The sequence below is a fragment of the Echinops telfairi genome, unplaced genomic scaffold (genome assembly GCF_000313985.2).
Source record: "Echinops telfairi isolate 266 unplaced genomic scaffold, ASM31398v2 ScPeMD7_7468;HRSCAF=8506_0, whole genome shotgun sequence".
Classification (NCBI taxonomy): domain Eukaryota; kingdom Metazoa; phylum Chordata; class Mammalia; order Afrosoricida; family Tenrecidae; genus Echinops; species Echinops telfairi.
This window is the reverse complement of record NW_022111369.1, coordinates 52,314,794-52,322,826: the sequence shown is the minus strand read 5'-3', so window position 1 is coordinate 52,322,826 and position 8,033 is coordinate 52,314,794. Positions and strand designations below refer to the sequence as shown.

General features: G+C 43.6%; 1 protein-coding gene across 1 annotated transcript in view; it reads left to right on the top strand.

Moving 5' to 3' along the window:
• Positions 1 to 4,780: 4,780 nt before the first annotated feature.
• TLR6 (toll like receptor 6) overlaps positions 4,781 to 8,033 on the top strand; it is a 12,339-nt gene continuing 9,086 nt past the window's right edge. Inside the window, exon 1 of the mRNA XM_045284123.1 lies at positions 4,781 to 4,839. The gene's annotated coding sequence lies outside the window, so the exon portion shown is untranslated. The remainder of the gene's footprint in view (positions 4,840 to 8,033) is intronic.

Genomic DNA, 8,033 nt, shown 5'->3' with positions numbered 1-8,033 from the left:
CCTGACTGGCTCTTTTCTTCCTGTGACCCTTCTGTAAGGAGATGTCCAATTGTCTACAGATAGGCTTTGGGTCTCCACTCTGCACTCCCCCTCGTTCACATTGATGTGATTTTTTGTTCTGGGTCTTTGATGCCTGATACCTGATTCCATCGACACCTCATGATCACACAGCAGGCGGTCTTCTTTATCTTACTCAGTATCGAACTTTCACATGCACATGAGGCAATTGAAAATTAGGCACACACAAAAGGACAAATATTTTATGAAACCACTGTTAGAAAAAGTCAACAATAGGTTTTTACACTAAAACATTATTTGATTGTTGTCAATGGTGGTGGAGGGTGTGCAAAGGAGGGAGAGGAGGGAAGTCACATGCTGGATGGCGAAAGGGAAGGCCATTCACAGTAAGAGGAAAATGAGGGGGAAATGATGGCAGCAGGGGAAGATGCTGGTGGGGTTGTAAAAGTGAAAGGTAATGGAGGCAAATACTGTTGTATATTCAATTCTGCAGTAGTCAGGCTGGATAGACACACAGGCTGGAGATGCAGGAGAGGGAGAGTGGGCGGATATTCACAAATATAGATAGGTATGGTAGAGAATATTTGCATATGCATGTTTATTTTCGCTGCAAATATATCCATGAATGTGCGAAGCATACAGGGGACAACGTTATGAAAACTTCCTAACCAAACACTTTGAAGGAAGTTGTTGCTGGGTCTGGGGGCGTCAGGACCATAGTCTCAGGGGGCCCCAAGGTTAACTGGCAGAAGATAGTTAGCAAAAAGAATGTCCTACCTCTTACTTTGGTGATTAACAGCTGGGGTATTAAAAGATACTGTGAGTTTCTCCCAGTCCAGAAGAAAGAGAAATGATGAAAATCAAAACACACATGGAAGCCATCAGTCTAGTGGACTAATGGGCCATGCAAGAATCTGCTTCCATAATCCTGAGATCAGAAGAACTAGATGGTGCTCGGCTCCCACCACCAATTTCTCTGAACAGGATCACATTAGAAGGTCTCCTGGATGGAACAGGAGAAAACTGTGGAACAGAACTCAAGTTCATAAAGGACACCAAGCTTACTAGACTCGTGGGACCTCAAGACGTGGCCCTCAGTCACCCTCCAGCTCTGGAACCGAACCATTTATTAGAATCAACCATTACTTTCAAAAGGGCAGCATTTGCCTGTGGGAAAAGTTGAGGGTTAAGAAAGGAGGAAGAGTGGAAACAGGAAACGCAGGGAGGGAGTTGGGTGAGTGGAGGGGATTGTCATGGACGGGTGGAATCAGAATGTGCATGAATCGTTAAATGTAAAGCTACCTGTTGTGTAATCCTACACCTCATTCACAATAAAAAAAGTAAGAAAAAAATTAAAGTACTTTGACCTGAGCAATGAGAAGAATAAACTCACTGCCATCTAGTCAATAATGCCAGCTCATAGCGACCCTATATGACAGAATCAAACTGTCCCAGTGGATTTCTGAGTCTCTAACTCTTTATGGGAGCAAAAAGCCTCATCTCTCTCCCTGAGAGCAATTGGTGGTTCTGAACAGCTGGCCTTTCGGTTAGCAGCTCAACCCTCAACCCATCATGCCAGCCCAGCTTCTATGAGAAGAATGGAAGTATAATTATTTATGAAGATGAGGAAGAGTGCAAAAGTGACAGGTTCTTGGTTTTCAGGAATGAGAATTGAAGTGTTTGCTTTTCAACAAGAAACATCTCTTAGAAACCCAAGTGGAGAAGTGTAGCAGGCAGTTGGATATATGCATCTGAAGTTATAACAGCCTTGACACCCCTGGTCTCCTTGTTCTCAAGCCCCAGTGCTGTTATACAATGTCCTTCTGTGGGCTTATGAACAGTCCCTGTGCAGTGTCAACAGATCAGCAGTGTGTGTGTGTGTGTGTGTGTGTGTGTGTTTTCTGAAGCCTTCTGTTACGTGTTGCTTGAAATTCTTCTCTACCAATTCCACCCATCTCATTTCCAGTGCCACAGAAAACCCACCGCTCTGCGTCTTGTTTTGCTGGCTAAGCCTTGTTTCCTCCCCTGAGGAGGCTTCCCGTTAGGTTTGTTGTGTAAGAGTGAACCGTAACAAGCTGACATTTCCCCTTTTCCAGAAGGCAGAGAGCAGAACCAATTCTTACTCAGATGTCCAACATTGTCATTGCCAAACGGCAGGGCTTTGCTTTCTGTAAAGATGAGATAGGGTCATTAATTATGGGATGGTCATTTATAGAACCTCAATCAAGACTGTGATGAAGCATGCAGGGGACAACATTATGGAAACTTCATAGACATAACCACACACCTTGAAGGAAGGAATTGCTGAGTCTTAGGAATTGGGTATCCTGGCTAACTGAAAACCCAAATCAAACTGCCCCAAATCAATACGAGCTCACAGCGACCTTGTAGCACAGAGAACTGACCCTGTGAGTTTCTGAGACTGTCTTTACGGGAATAGAAGACCCTGTCTTTCTCCTGCAGAGCAGCTAGTGGTTTTGAACCACTGACCTTGCGGTTAGTAGCCCAATGAACACTATGCAACCAGGGCTTCTTATGCCAACTGAAGTCTCTTGTTAAACTGGGCACCCTCTTCTGCTGTTGCTGTGGAGTTGATTCCAATTCATGCCACCCTGTGTGTGTCAGAAGACAGAGACTCATTCGGCTTTCACTGGCTCAGGTTTTGAAACTCCGTCATCAAGCTTTTCTTCCCCAAAGTGCCTTTGAGTGGACCTGCAACCTTTCAGCCAGCATCTGAGCATGTTAACTGCTTGCACTGCCCAGGACTCTGACTAGAACTGTGTGTGAGCTTGCAGTGAGTTGTCCCTTGACTCCTGGAAACCCCATGCAGAAGGATTTTCAATAGTAGATCACCAGGCCTTTCTTGCTAGTCTGTGTTTGTCTGGAAGCCCCTCTGACACCTGTTCAAGCCTCTGCTGATGACAAGTGGTAGCTGCCCTTGAGGTGCATTAGCTGGGAATCGAGCCCACAATGCTGTCGGGGGTTGGCTCAGACGTACATTTGATCTTTATTTGTCTTTAGGGGCTAGGTATATGGCATCAAACTTAGAGACATATTTGGATATATCACACATGAAAAGTATCTGAATCATAAAATTCTGATGATGGAGAAGTACTGAATGACCCTGGCATTTTGTCATTTGTAGTAATAATTGGTGGAAGCTTTTACTTCTGGATCAATCCTTGAGAATGGGCATGATGTTTCTCATAGAAAATCCATGAGCGTTGGCTGTGTGGTCCACTTTTTCTTTATATAATGACATGTCATAGTTACATCACACTGCTTCTTGAATCTTCCTATTGGCACTAGCAAAATGAGCAGCACCTGGGTCCATATTGTCAAGCAACCGAAGCCCCCGATTTAGTCCATCCACTGACTCACTGCAACTGAGCTGCTTCTGCTCATAGTGAGCTCATGAGAAAGAGGAGAACTGCCCTCTAGGGCAGGGCTGTCAAACTGGCAGCCCACGGGCCGAATGCGGCCCCCGAGGTAATTTTTTGTGGCCCATGATGCTCTGAAATAAAATGTAATGAGAGAATTGTGTATACAGTATTGCCTCAATCTCCCCTAAGCACTATTTTCTTCATAATATTTTTTTTCTATTTTCATTTTATTTCAGAGCATCGTGGGTCACAAAAAAATTACCTCGGGAGCCACATGTGGCCCGCGGGCCACCAGTTTGACAGCCCTGCTCCAGGGGTTCCAAGACTTCAATCGTTAGGGAAGCAGATGCCCCTGCCTTTCTCCTGCAGAGAGGCTGGCAGGTTGGAACCACCAACCTTCTGTTAGTAGTCTGATGCTTAACCCGCGGCAGTCGTTTGAGTAGTACGTAATGAAACTGACCGTCTGTATGCGACCATCTGAGAATAGTATCATCTGCAAATCGCATGGTGCGTCAGGTTCCTTGAATTACATATTACCAACCATAAGATGTGAGAAAGACAAGAACAAGACCTGATGGTCTTTGGGGTTGGTTTAACGAGAACATGTTGCCATTCGGGAATCCCTGTATCTGTCAACCACTATGCTTGACAGGGGCGGCCTGACGAACAAATCAGTCTGTCTCAAGAGAAAGACAATCAGAGGCTCCTTAGCAGCGAGGAGGGCAAGACTTTGTCTCACCTACTTCAGACATGATCCCAGGAGAGGCCAGTCCCTGGAGAAGGGCATCGTGCTTGGGCAAGCGGAGGGGTGAGATGCTGCACCAGTGGACTCAGACAGCAGGAGAATTGTGAGGGTGGCACAGGGCCGGGCTGTGTTGCCTTTTGTTGGACACGGGGTTGCTTTGAGTTGGAGTTGAGTCAGTGGCACCTCAAACAACAGAGTTCCCTGGGAAGTTGATTTTTAAAAGGACACCAATCTTGGACCTAAGCATAGGTTATATGAAACGCTTTCAGTCAGCTAAAAGAAGGCTCCAAGATTGGTGGATCGTTGCAATTATTTTGGAAATGTTTTGGATAAGGCGATAGAAAAATAGGGGAAGGCCAGTCAATAATTTTCCCCTCTGATGACAATTTTACCTGCAGGGGCAGAGTCTTAAAGATACATATTGGGGAAAGATTATTCTTCACCCTGTAATGGCCATCAGCCGTGTGCTCACAAGAATTTGCAGTCCAGGAAAACCCAGGGACCCACGCATTTTCTTTGAAAGGGAAGCGAAGATGAAGGCGTAGTTCCTGGATGGCCCAGTAGATGGCACACAATTGCACATAAGGCAGTGCTTCGGTCAAACGGAAACCTGGGCGTTGGCATTTACCAAGCGCCTACTCGCTCTCTCGTATACTTGGAGTTGTTTTCTCTTCTTCTGAGAAAGAAATCTTGGTAAGTAAACCGGCTTTTGTGGATTCTGTTTGTCTTCAGGTTACAGCATGATTGCTTTAGGTAGGTAAGAACACCTTTCCCTTCTATGGGAAATAGAGAACGTTTCTCTGACATCTTTGCAAGCTGATTTAGAGTGTTAACTTTTCTCCGTGTTATGATCGCCATTGGCACATAGGACGCCATCAAGGTGTGGAATATCGGTAGCTATCTGGCAAAGATATAAAAGTAGCCAGGATTGGCTGTAGCGGGAGAGGGGGTGCGGATCCACTTACGTGATTTATTTTGTCAGCTTTCATCTACTGGTTTTCTCTTTTCAGCTTACTCTAATTCCCTGTTTTCGGGAAATTTCAGCTCATAAAAAAAATGTAAATAAATAAAAGAGAGAAATTCCCAGTCATTGCGTTGGTTCCAAGCTTATACCAACGTTAAAAAAAAGTGGGGGGGGGGGGCTCACCTCCATCAAGTCCGTTCCAACTCATGGAGACCCTAGCCGTGCGTTTTTATGGTAGACTCATGTGTCCGCTCTCTGGCAGAGTGCGATCACTTCTCCCTGTATGTGTCACTCATTTATAAATGCTTACACCTGCGGTGCTGTCGGTCCTAATCCTCTGCAGATCGTTAACATCTAGCCCAGGGCAGTGGGCACAGTCAACTCTGAATAAACAGGTATTAAAGGGAGAAAGTGAAATAAAGCAGCTTGTTCATAACATTTAAGGCCACCCAGGTGCCTAGAACTTGCCCGCTACCCAGAAATCTCCCAACTAAAGTTTGATGAATAAAACACTGTTTTTCCTAGATATTTGTTGAGTTGATTGTGGAAATCATTTCTACACTTGGCACCTTTCTGCTCTCTGGACTTTGCTCTTGTTTTTTCTTCTCATAGAACCTATTCACCTTCTTAAAAATTTTCCAAAGAAAGTCATTGAAATGAAGTTTCTTGTGCTCTGTCTTTCCCTCCTCTTTATAGCTGACACTAACCTCTTATCTCTTTTTATGCTTTTTTATATTCTTTCAAATAAGCATTATAAGCTTCCTAATTTCCACTCTTAACTTACGTTTTCCTCCCTCTCATGTTTTTTATAAATGTGAATTGCCTCCAGAAAGATTTGTAAATTTTCATATTCTAGTACTCACTACCCTCAAGTCGATCCCAACCCCTGGGGATCCCGGGTACAACCTAATGAAGCATCGCCCAGCCCTGCGCCACCCCCACAACTGTTCTGTTTGAGCCCATTGTTGCAGCCACCATGTCAGTCCATCTTGTCCTGATGCCCTTTTCCTGGACTCTCCTGATAACATGTCCACAGTATGTGAGACAAAGTCTCACCACTCTTGCTTCTAAGGAGCATTCTGATTGTAGATCTTCCAAAACAGCTTTTGTTTGTTATCGTCACAGTTGATGGTCTTGGTAGCATTCGTCACCAGCAACATAATGCGAGTGTATCCATTTCTTGCTTTTCCATAGTCATTGTCAAACGTTCATATGCATTTGAAGACTTTGAAAATACCATAGCTCGGGTCAGTCGCACTTTGTCCTCAAAATAACATCCTTACCAGTGGTGAGGGTGGCCATCCTGGGAGGGTGGAGGGTAGATGGGGTAGAAAGGGGGAACTATTTACAAGGATCTACATATAACCTCCTCCCTGGGGGATGGACAACAGAAAACTGGGAGAAGGGAGCTATCGGACAGTGTAAGATATAACAAAATAATAATTTATAAATTATCAGTGGTTCCTGAGGAGTAGGGAGGGAGGGGAAAAATGAGGAGCTGATACCAAGGGCTCAAGTGGAAAGCAAATGTTTTGAGGATGATGAGGGCAACAAATGTACAGATGTGCTTGACACACGATGGATGTATGGATTGTGATAAGAGTTGTACGAGCCCGCAATAAAATTATTAAAAAAGAAAAAAATTAACATCCTTGCTTGTCAACACTTTCAAGAGGTCTCGTGGAGCAAATTTACTCAGTAAAAAGTAGCCTTTGATCTCTTGACTGTTGCTTCCATGAGCATTGATTGTTGATTCAAACAAAACAAAATTCTTGACCAACTTCAATCTTTTTCCTTTTTCATGATGCTACCTATTTATTGGTCCAGTTGTGAGGTTTTTTTTTTTTAACATTGTGTTGTAATCCATTCTGAAGGTTGCAATCCTTGATTTTCATCAAGTCTTCCTCACCTTCGGCGAGCAAAGTTGTATCATCTGCATATGGCACGTTGTTAATAAACCTTCCTGCAATATCGATGTGCTTTCTTCATGCTATCCAGCTTCCAATGATTTGTTCTGCATAAAGTATGATGAGAGGATACAACTCTGACGCACATTTTTCCTGATTTTAAGCCATGCAGTATTTTCCCCTAGTCTGTTCCAACAACTGCGTCGATCTATGTACAAGTTCCACATGAGCACAATCAGGTATTCTGGAATTCTCATTCTTCTCATAGTTTATTGTAATCTACACCATCAGATATATTTGCATAGTCAATAAAACAAAGGTAAACATTTTTCCACTATTCTCTGCTCTGAGTCAAAATCCATCTATTATCAGCAGTGATATCCCTTGTTTCACATCCTCTTCTGAATCCAACCTGAACCTCTGAGTAGCTCCCTGTCAAGGTACTGCTGCAACCTTTTTTGGATGATTTTTGGTAAAATTTTACTTGCTTGAGATATCAATGATGTTGTGTAATGATAATTAATGCATTAGGTTGGGTCACTTTTCTTTAGAATGGGTAAAAAATAATTTTTCCCCACTCAGTTGGCCAAATAGCTGTCTTCCAAATTTCTTGACATAGATGAGCAAGTGCTTCATCGACTTTTTGAAACATTTTTATTGGATTCCTGGAGCTTTGTTTTTGGTTAATTCCTTCAGTGCAGCTGGGATATGCTACCTCCTAACATGGTGGAATGTCGACGAGTTAGTTTTTTTTAAATCATTTTATTAGGGGCTCATACAACTCTTACCACAATCCATACATACATCGATTGTGTAAAGTGCATTTGTACATTCATTGCCCTCATCATTCTCAAAACATTCCCTCTCCACTCAAGCCCCCGGCATTAGGTCCTCAGTTTTCCCCTCCCTCCCCGCTCCGCCCTCCCTCATGAGCTCTTGATAATTTATAAATTATTATTTTGTCATATCTTGCCCTGTCCGACGTCTCCCTTCACCCCCTTTTCGGTTGTCCATCC